Source organism: Triticum aestivum, chromosome 4B (assembly GCF_018294505.1).
Source record: "Triticum aestivum cultivar Chinese Spring chromosome 4B, IWGSC CS RefSeq v2.1, whole genome shotgun sequence".
Taxonomy (NCBI): Eukaryota; Viridiplantae; Streptophyta; class Magnoliopsida; order Poales; family Poaceae; genus Triticum; species Triticum aestivum.
The window spans coordinates 631,148,495-631,158,161 of record NC_057804.1 but is presented as its reverse complement, the minus strand read 5'-3'; positions in this window follow the sequence as shown (position 1 = coordinate 631,158,161).

Sequence of the window (9,667 nt, the reverse complement as noted above, 5' to 3'; positions counted from 1 at the left end):
AGGGCCCACCGCCGCTGGGCTCGTACATGGTGCCGATCCGGTTACCGGCCATTGTACCCTCTCAGTTCATGCCCCCTACCTCATCTTCCTCTGTTTTTGTTCTGCAGGTCAGGTGCGGGCGACTCGGAGAGGAGCTTTGGCCGTAAGGACTATATAGCTTAGTTTCTCCTGGGATCACGTTCTCCGGACGTCCATTGAGTTTCCGAGCAAAGTCCGGGCCTCTAGGTTTATCTACACATCCACGTAATAAGGAAACTGTGTAACAATTATCAAGCCTGGTTGAGAAGAAGAGAATGCAAAAGATCAATTTATCTTCATGAGTAAGAAAGTATTAATCAATCTCTAAGTAAAGTAATGAGATCAATTCCTCAGAATGCAGGCCGAGGCTGGTAGCTTGTACATGGATTCCTAGATGCCGTACTAATGAAGAAGATAGCAAGCCATCGATTGCTGCAACAGGGCGGCAGGGAAGACCCGAGTCAGCCGACGGTTGTCAAGGCAACAGTAACCTTCTAAAGGACCTTCCTATAGTCTCCTGCCAATGCCGGATTAGATTGAGGTCGTAGTGGATTGGGTGAATCGCGCATACCTAGGGATAGCCTCATGACGCGAGGAGAACTCGTCACACTCGGCAGCCCCAAGCAGCGGTCCAAAACATATTAAAGTTCCATGGATCAAGAAGGTATAGCAATAGTACTGTCACACCTGTACAACTACTTGGTGGAACAATTTTCATTGCAGTTTTGCCAGAACTGATGCTAAGTCATGGCCGGTTGTTTCTGGCGGTAGTGTTTTCATCTGATATCATTGATATTTTATTTACTGAATAACCTTCCAAGAATCACATAAGCATATGGTCTTATCATGTCATAGTGCAGAAGAACCTGAGCGTAATTGCAGGCTATAGCTATTTATTATCTATATATATTGAATGACTGAATGGTGACACTATACTTGTCAGTTCTTCACCATGTTGTTTGTTTCAATATTCTATATTACTGGGATTAAGATGCCTAGATTCCGAAGTTACTTTAATAGTTTGGGTGGCATAATACTTCCTGTATGGAGCATAGTACAAGAGCAATAACTAATTAAATTTGTGTTCTGTTAGATCTTCGCTTTCTCTTGCTGCACGTAGCTGTCTCAGTTCATAAATACCTAGCTACATTTTACCTCATATAGGATGCAATTTTAGTTAGTAAAAGGAGGCCTTATAGTCAAAGGCAATATTTTCTAAGTTCTAGCCAACTTTGCTGCTCATGAGAATCATCGGCAAGTTACAATTTTCCTTAGGAACTATTCAATACTTTTTTTTAATTTTCTCAAGTAACTTTCTAGAATCACCAGATTCATCTTGTCTATGAAGTGCTTCAAACTTCGCATGTATTCTTGAGAATTATATTAAGGACCTGACACTTGGAATGTGATCTATCTCTGAATCTCTAAGTGGCATAGGAGCGATTTTACAGACTGAAGATAACAAAGTGTGTAGGTCCATTCTTACAAGTTGATGTTCGTTCTTTTGGACACTAACCCTATAAATTTGTATTTGGCAAATACAATGTTTGCTTGATTGACAAGTATGAAATAACACAACTCTTCGAATTTAATAAGACAAGCTATAATTGCTCAAGTTGAATCCTTCTCGTAGAAAATTAAATTTCCAACATGAAATAGCTGCAATTGGTGTGGCCAAAAATTTTATGTTACGATTTCTTTTGCTTCCAATATTTGTAATTAAGTGGTATTAACAGGTGCACAATTACTGTGTGTGTGTGTGGGGGGGGATAGTTATTGAATATGCATGAGGACCATAAGTATATGTTTGACACGGTTGATGCTGAACCACTGAAATTTGTGCATCCAAACACTAGAATTTGTATCCCCGTTGCAACACACGGGCACTTAGCTAGTAAGCAAAAAAACAAAAACTAGCACTGGGCCCTCGGTTAATAGGTTAGTTCTAAAAATAATATAAAATAGCATATTAATGCCCATTAAACATCCAAAACAGACAATATAATAGCATGGAATAATAAAAAATTATAGATACGTTGGAAACGTATCAAGCATCCCCAAGCTTTGTTCCTGCTCGTCCTCGAGTAGGTAAATTATAAAAATAGAATTTTTGATGTGGAATGCTACCTAACATATTTATCCATGTAATTTTATTTATTGTGGCATGAATGTTCAGATCCGAAAGATTCAAGACAAAAGTTTAATATTGACATAAGAACAATAATATTTCAAGCATAGTAACAAAGCAATCACGTCTTCTCAAAATAACATGGCCAAAGAAAGCTATCCCTACAAAATCATATAGTCTGGCTATGCTCTATCTTCATCACACCAAATATTTAAATCATGCACAACCCCGGTTTTGGCAAAGCAATTGTTTCATACTTTAGTATTTTCAAAAATTTTCAATCTTCACGCAATACATGAGCATGAGCCATGGACATAGCACTATAGTTGGAATAGAATGGTGGTTGTGGAGAAGACAAAAAGGAGAAGATAGTCTCACATCAACTAGGCGTATCAACGAGCTATGGAGATGCCCATCAATAGATATCAATGTGAGTGAGTAGGGATTTCCATGCAACGGATGCACTAGAGCTGTAAGTGTATGAAAGCTCAAAAAGGAACTAAGTAGGTGTGCATCCAACTCGCTTGCTCACGAAGACCTAGGGCACTTTGAGGAAGCCCATTATTGGAATATACAAGCCAAGTTCTATAATGAAAATTCCAACTAGTATATGAAAGTGACAACATATGAGACTCTCTATCATGAAGATCATGGTGCTAATTTGAAGCACAAGTGTGGAAAAAGGATAGTAACATTGCCCCTTCTCTCTTTTTCTCTCATTTTTTTATTTGGGCCTTCTCTTTTTTATGGCCTCTTATTTATTTATTTTTCGTTTGGAGTCTCATCCCGACTTGTGGGGGAATCATAGTCTCCATCATCCTTTCCTCACATGGGACAATGCTCTAATAATGAAGATCGGCACACTTTTATTTACTTACAACTCAAGAATTACAACTCAATACTTAGAACAAAATATGACTCTATGTGAATTCCTCCGGCGGTATACCGGGATGTGCAATGATTCAAGAGTGACATGTATGAAAGAATTATGAATGGTGGCTTTGCCACAAATACGATGTCAACTACATAATCATGCGAAGCAATATGACAATGATGGAGCGTGTCATAATAAATGGAACGGTGGAAAGTTGCATGGCAATATATCTTGGAATGGCTATGGAAATGCCATAATAGGTAGGTATGGTGGCTGTTTTGAGGAAGTTATATGGTGGGTGTATGGTATCGGCGAAAATTGCACGACACAAGAGAGGCTAGCAATGGTGGAAGGGTGAGAGTGCGTATAATCCATGGACTCAACATTAGTCATAAAGAACTCACATACTTATTGCAAAAATCTACAAGTCATCAAAACAAAGTACTACACGCATGCTCCTAGGGGAAGGGTAGGTAGGAGTTAACCATCGTGCGATCTTGACCTCCACTCATAAGGAAGACAATCAATAAATAAATCATGCTCCAACTTCATCACATAACGATTCACCATAAGTGCATGCTACGGGAATCACAAACTTTAACACAAGTATCTCTCAAATTCACAACTACTCTACTAGAATGACTCTAATATCACCATCTTCATATCTCAAAACAATCATAAAGAATCAAACTTTTCATAGTATTCAATGCACTTCATATGAAAGTTTTTATTATACCCATCTTGGATGCCCATCATATTAGGACTAATTTTATAACCTAAGCAAATTACCATGCTGTTCTAAAATACTCTCAAAATAATATAAATGAAGGATGAGAGTTCAACAATTTCTATAAAATAAACCACCGCCGTGCTCTAAAAAGATATAAGTGAAGCAATAGAGCAATATTGTCTAGCTCAAAAGATATAAGTGAAGCACATAGAGTATTCTAACAAATCATGAATCATGCGAGTCTCTCCCAAAAGGTGTGTACATCAAGGATGATTGTGGTAAACTAAAAAGCAAAGACTCAAATCATACAAGATGCTCCAAGCAAAACACATATCATGTGGTGAATAAAAATATAGCCTCAAGTAAAGTTACTGATAGACAAATATGAAAAAGGTGATGCCTTCCGGGGCATCCCCAAAATTAGGATTTTGTTTGCCCTTGAATTTTACCTTGGGGTGCCTTGGGAATCCCCAATCTTAGGATCTTTCCACTCCTTATTCCAAAGTCCATCAAATCTTTACCCAAAACATGAAAACTTCACAACACAAAACTTCAAAAGAAAATCTCATGAGCTCCATTAGTATAAGAAAATAAATCACCACTTTAAGGTACTGTTGTGAACTCATTATTTATTTATATTGGTGTAAAACCTACTGTATTCCAACTTCTCTATGATTCATACCCCCGATACTACAAATAGATTCATCAAAATAAGCAAACAACACACGAAAAACAGAATCTATCAAAAACAGAACAGTCTGTATTAATCTGTAACTCTCACATACTTCTGTAACTCCAAACATTCTGAAATAAATTGGTGGACGTGATGAATTTGTCTATTAATCTTATTAAAAAATAATCAACCTAAATTACTCTTATATAAAAAATGACAGCTAATCTCGTGAGTGCAAAATTTCTATTTTTTACAGCACGATCACATTGACTTTCACCCAAGTCTTCCAAAGGTTCTACTTGGCACAAACACTAATTAAAAATTAAAACCACATCTAACCAGAGTACATATGAATTATCTATTACTAATAAGGAGCAAAAAGTAAAGAACAAAAATAAAATTGGGTTGCCTCCTAACAAGCGCTATCGTTTAATGCCCCTAGCTAGGCATAAAAACAAGAATAGATGTACGTATTGCCATCTTTGGTATGCAATCCACAAGTGGCTCTCATAATAGAGTCATAAGGTAATTTAATATTCTTCCTAGGAAATTTTTCCATGTCTTTCCTTAATGGAAATTGGAATCTAATGTTTCCTTCTTTCATGTCAATAATTGCACCAATCGTTCTAAGGAAAGGTCTACCAAGAATAATAGGACATGTAGGATTGCAATCTATATCAAGAACAATGAAATCTACGAGCACATAATTCCCATTTACAACAATAAGAACATCATTAATCCTTCCCATATGTTTCTTAATGGTGGAATCTGCAAGATGCAAATTTAAAGAACAATCATCAAATTCACGAAAACCTAGGACATCACACAAAGTTTTTTGAATCATGGAAACACTAGCACACAAATCACACAAAGCATAGCATTCATAATCTTTAATCTTAATCTTAATAGTAGGTTCCCACTCATCATAAAGTTTTCTAGGAATATAAACTTCTACTTCAAGCTTTTGTTCAAAAGATTGCATCATAGCATCAACGATATGTTTAGTAAAAGCTTTATTTTGATTATAAGCATGAGGAGAATTTAACACAGACTGCAACAAGGAAATACAATCCATTAAAGAACAATTATCATAATTAAATTCCTTGAAATCCAAAATAGTGGGTTCATTGCTACTTAAAGTTTTGACCTCTTCAATCCCACTTTTATCAATTTTTGCATCTTGATCTAAAAAATCTGAATCATTGGGATGCCTTTTAACTAAAGTTGACTCATCTCCAGTCCCATCTTTATCAAGATTCATATTGGAAAGCAAAAATTTAATAGGATTCACATCAATCACTTTTAGATCTTCATCATTATTATCATGAAAACTAGAATAACACGCTTTTACAAACCAATCTTTTTTAGCACACATCTCAACGGTTATTTCTTTGCACTCATCAATGGAAATTCTCATGGCCTTGAGAGACTCTTTTGTATCATGCTTAGGTGGAATATATATAAGTTTCTAAAGAATCAACATCACGAGAAATTTTATCCACGTTCCTAGCTAATTCATCAATCTTAAGCAATTTTTCTTCAATCAAAGCATTGAAATTCTTTTGCGAACTCATAAATTTTTAACACTATTATCAAAATCAGAGGGAATCTTATTACAAGTTCCATAAGATTTGTTGTAGGAATTACCATAATTATTAGAGGAATTACTTGGAAACGGCCTAGGATTAAAATTGCCCCTATACGCGTTGTTACCAAAATTGTTCCTACCAACAAAATTCACATCCATAGATTCATTGTTATTCTCAATCAAAGTGGACAAAGGCATATCATTAGGATCAGAAGAAACACTTTTATTAGCAAATTATTTCATAAGTTCATCCATCTTTCCACTCAAAACATTAATCTGTTCAATCGCATGAACTTTTTTACTAGTGGATCTTTCGGTGTGCCATTGAGAATAATTAACCATAATATTATCTAGGAGCTTAGTAGCCTCTCCTAAGGTGATTTCCATAAAAGTGCCTCTCGTGGCAGAATCTAAAAGATTTTTAGAAGCAAAATTCAATCCGGCATAATTTTTTTGTATAATCATCCAAGAATTCAAATCATGTGTAGGGCAATTACATATCATTAATTTCATCCTCTCCCAAGCTTGTGCAACATGCTCACGATCAAGTTGTTTAAAATTCCTAATATTGTTCATAAGGGAGATGATCTTAGCGGGAGGAAAATACTTAGAGATAAAAGCATCTTTGCACTTATTCCATAAATCAATAGTATTTTTAGGCAAAGATGAGAACCAAGTTTTATCACGATCTCTCAGCAAAAAGGAAAATAGCTTCAATTTAACAATATCATTATCCACATCTTTCTTCTTTTGCATATCGCACAAATCAACGAAATTGTTTAGATGGGATGCGACATCTTCACTAGGAAGGCCAAAAAATTGATCTTCCATAACAAGATTCAACAAAGCGGCATTAATTTCACAAGATTCAGCATTAGTAGTAGGAGCAATCGGAGTGCTAATAAAATCATTGTTGTTGGTGTTGGAAAAGTCACACAATTTAGTATTATACTGAGCCATGATGTCTACTAGACAACCTTCTTCTTGTAGACGTTGTTGGGCCTGCAAGTGCACAGGTTTGTAGGACAGTAGCAAATTTACCACAAGTGGATGACCTAAGGTTTATCAATCCATAGGAGGCGTAGGATGAAGATGGTCTCTCTCAAACAACCCTGCAACCAAATAACAAAGAGTCTCTTGTGTCCCCAACACACCCAATACAATGGCAAATTGTATAGGTGCACTAGTTCAGCGAAGAGATGGTGATACAAGTGCAAAATAGATAGTATATATAGGTTTTTGTAATCTGAAATAATAAAAACAGCAAGGTAGCGAGCGATAAAAGTGAGCATAAACGATATTGCAATGGTAGGAAACAAGGCCTAGGGTTCATAGTTTCACTAGTGCAAGTTCTCTCAACAATAATAACATAGATAGATCATATAACAAGCCCTCAAGATGCAATAGAGAGTCACTCCAAAGCCACTAATAGCGGAGAACAAAAGTAGAGATTATGGTAGGGTACGAAACCACCTCAAAGTTATTCTTTCAGATCGATATATAAAAGAGTTCGTACTAGAAGAACACCTTAAGACACAAATCCACCAAGACCCTAATGTCACCTAGATACTCCATTGTCACCTCAAGTATCCGTGGGCATGATTATACGATATGCGTCACACAATCTTAGATTCATCCAACCAACATAAAAGTACTTCAAAGAGTGCCCCAAAGCTACTACCAGAGAGTCAAGAACGCGTGCCAACCCCTATGAATAGGTTCCCAATGTCACAAAACCCGCAAGTTGATCACCAAAACATACATCAAGTGGCACATGATATCCCATTGTCACCACAGATAATCACGGCAAGACATACATCAAGTGTTCTCATAAAAGACTCAATCCGATAAGATAACTTCCAAGGGGAAACTCAATTCATCACAAGAGAGTAGAGGGGGAGAAACATCATAAGATCCAACTACAATAGCAAAGCTCGGGATACATCAAGATCGTGCCATAGAGGAACACGAGAGAGAACACGAGAGAGAGAGATCAAACACATAGCTATTTGTACATACACTCAGCCCCGAGGGTGAACTACTCCCTCCTCGTCATGGATAGCGCTGAGATGATGAAGATGGCCTCCGGTGATGGGATCCCCCTCCGGCAGGGTGCCGGAATAGGGTCCCAATTGGTTTTTGGTCGCTACATAGGCTTGCGGAGGCGGAACTCCCGATCTATCTTCTTTTTTGGAAGTTTTAGGGTACGTAGGTATATATGGGTGCAGGGGGTACGTCGGTGGACCTCCGGGGTGCTCACGAGGCAGGGGGCGCGCCCGAGGGGGGGGAGGGGGGCGCCCCCACCCTCATGGGCAGCCCGGGACTCCCCTGACGTGCACTCCAAGTCCATCAGGTTGCTTTCCTTCCAAAAATAACTTCTCCAGCTAATTTCGTTCCATTTTGACTCCGTCTGATATTCCTTTTCCTCGAAACACTGAAATAGGCATAAAACAGCAAATCTGGGCTGGGCCTCCGGCTAATAGGTTAGTCCCAAAAATAATATAAAAGTGGATAATAAAGCCCAATATAGTCCAAAACAGTAGATAAAGTAGCATGGAGCAATCAAAAATTATAGATACGTTGGAGACGTATCAAGCATCCCCAAGCTTAATTCCTGCTCGTCCTCGAGTAGGTAAATGATAAAAAAGAATTTTTGATGCGGAGTGATACTTTGGCATAATTTGAATGTAAATCTTCTTAATTGTGACATGAATATTCAGATCCATAAGATTCAAGACAAAAGTTCATATTGACATAAAAGTAATAATACTTCAAGTATACTAATCAAAGCAATCATGTCTTCTCAAAATAGCTTGGCCAAAAGAAAGTTATCCCTAGAAAATCATATAGTCTAGCTAAGCTCCATCTTCCCCACAAAAATATTTAAATCATGCACAACCCCAATGACAAGCCAAGCAATTGTTTCATATTTTAATAATCTCAAACTCTTTCTACTTTCATGCAATACATGAGCGTGAGCCATGGACATAGCACTATATGTGGAATAGAGTGGTATTTGTGGAGAAGACAAAAAAGGAGAAGATAGTCTCACATCAACTAGGCGTATCAACGGGCTATGGAGATGCCCATTAATAGATATCAATGTGAGTGAGTAGGGATTGTCATGCAACGGATGCACTAGAGCTATAAGTATATGAAAGCTCAACAAAAGGAACTAAGTGGGTGTGCATCCAACTTGCTTGCTCACGAAGACCTAGGGCACTTTTGAGGAAGCCCATCATTGGAATATACAAGCCAAGTCCTATAATGAAAAATTCCCACTAGTATATGAAAGTGACGACATATGAGACTCTCTATCATGAAGATCACGGTGCTACTTTGAAGCACAAGTGTGGTAAAAGGATAATAGCATTGTCACTTCTCTCTTTTTCTCTCATCATTTTTTTATTGGGCCTTTTCTCTTTTTTTATGGCCTCTTTTTTTAAAGATATTTCATCCGGAGTCTCATCCCGTCTTATGGGGGAATCATCGCCTCCATCATCCTTTCCTCACTGGGACAATGCTCTAATAATGACGATCATCTCACTTTTATTTTTCTTACAACTCAACAATTACAGCTCGATACTTAGAACAAAATATGACTCTATATGAATGCCTCCGGCGGTGTACCGGGAGATGCAATGAATCAAGAGTGA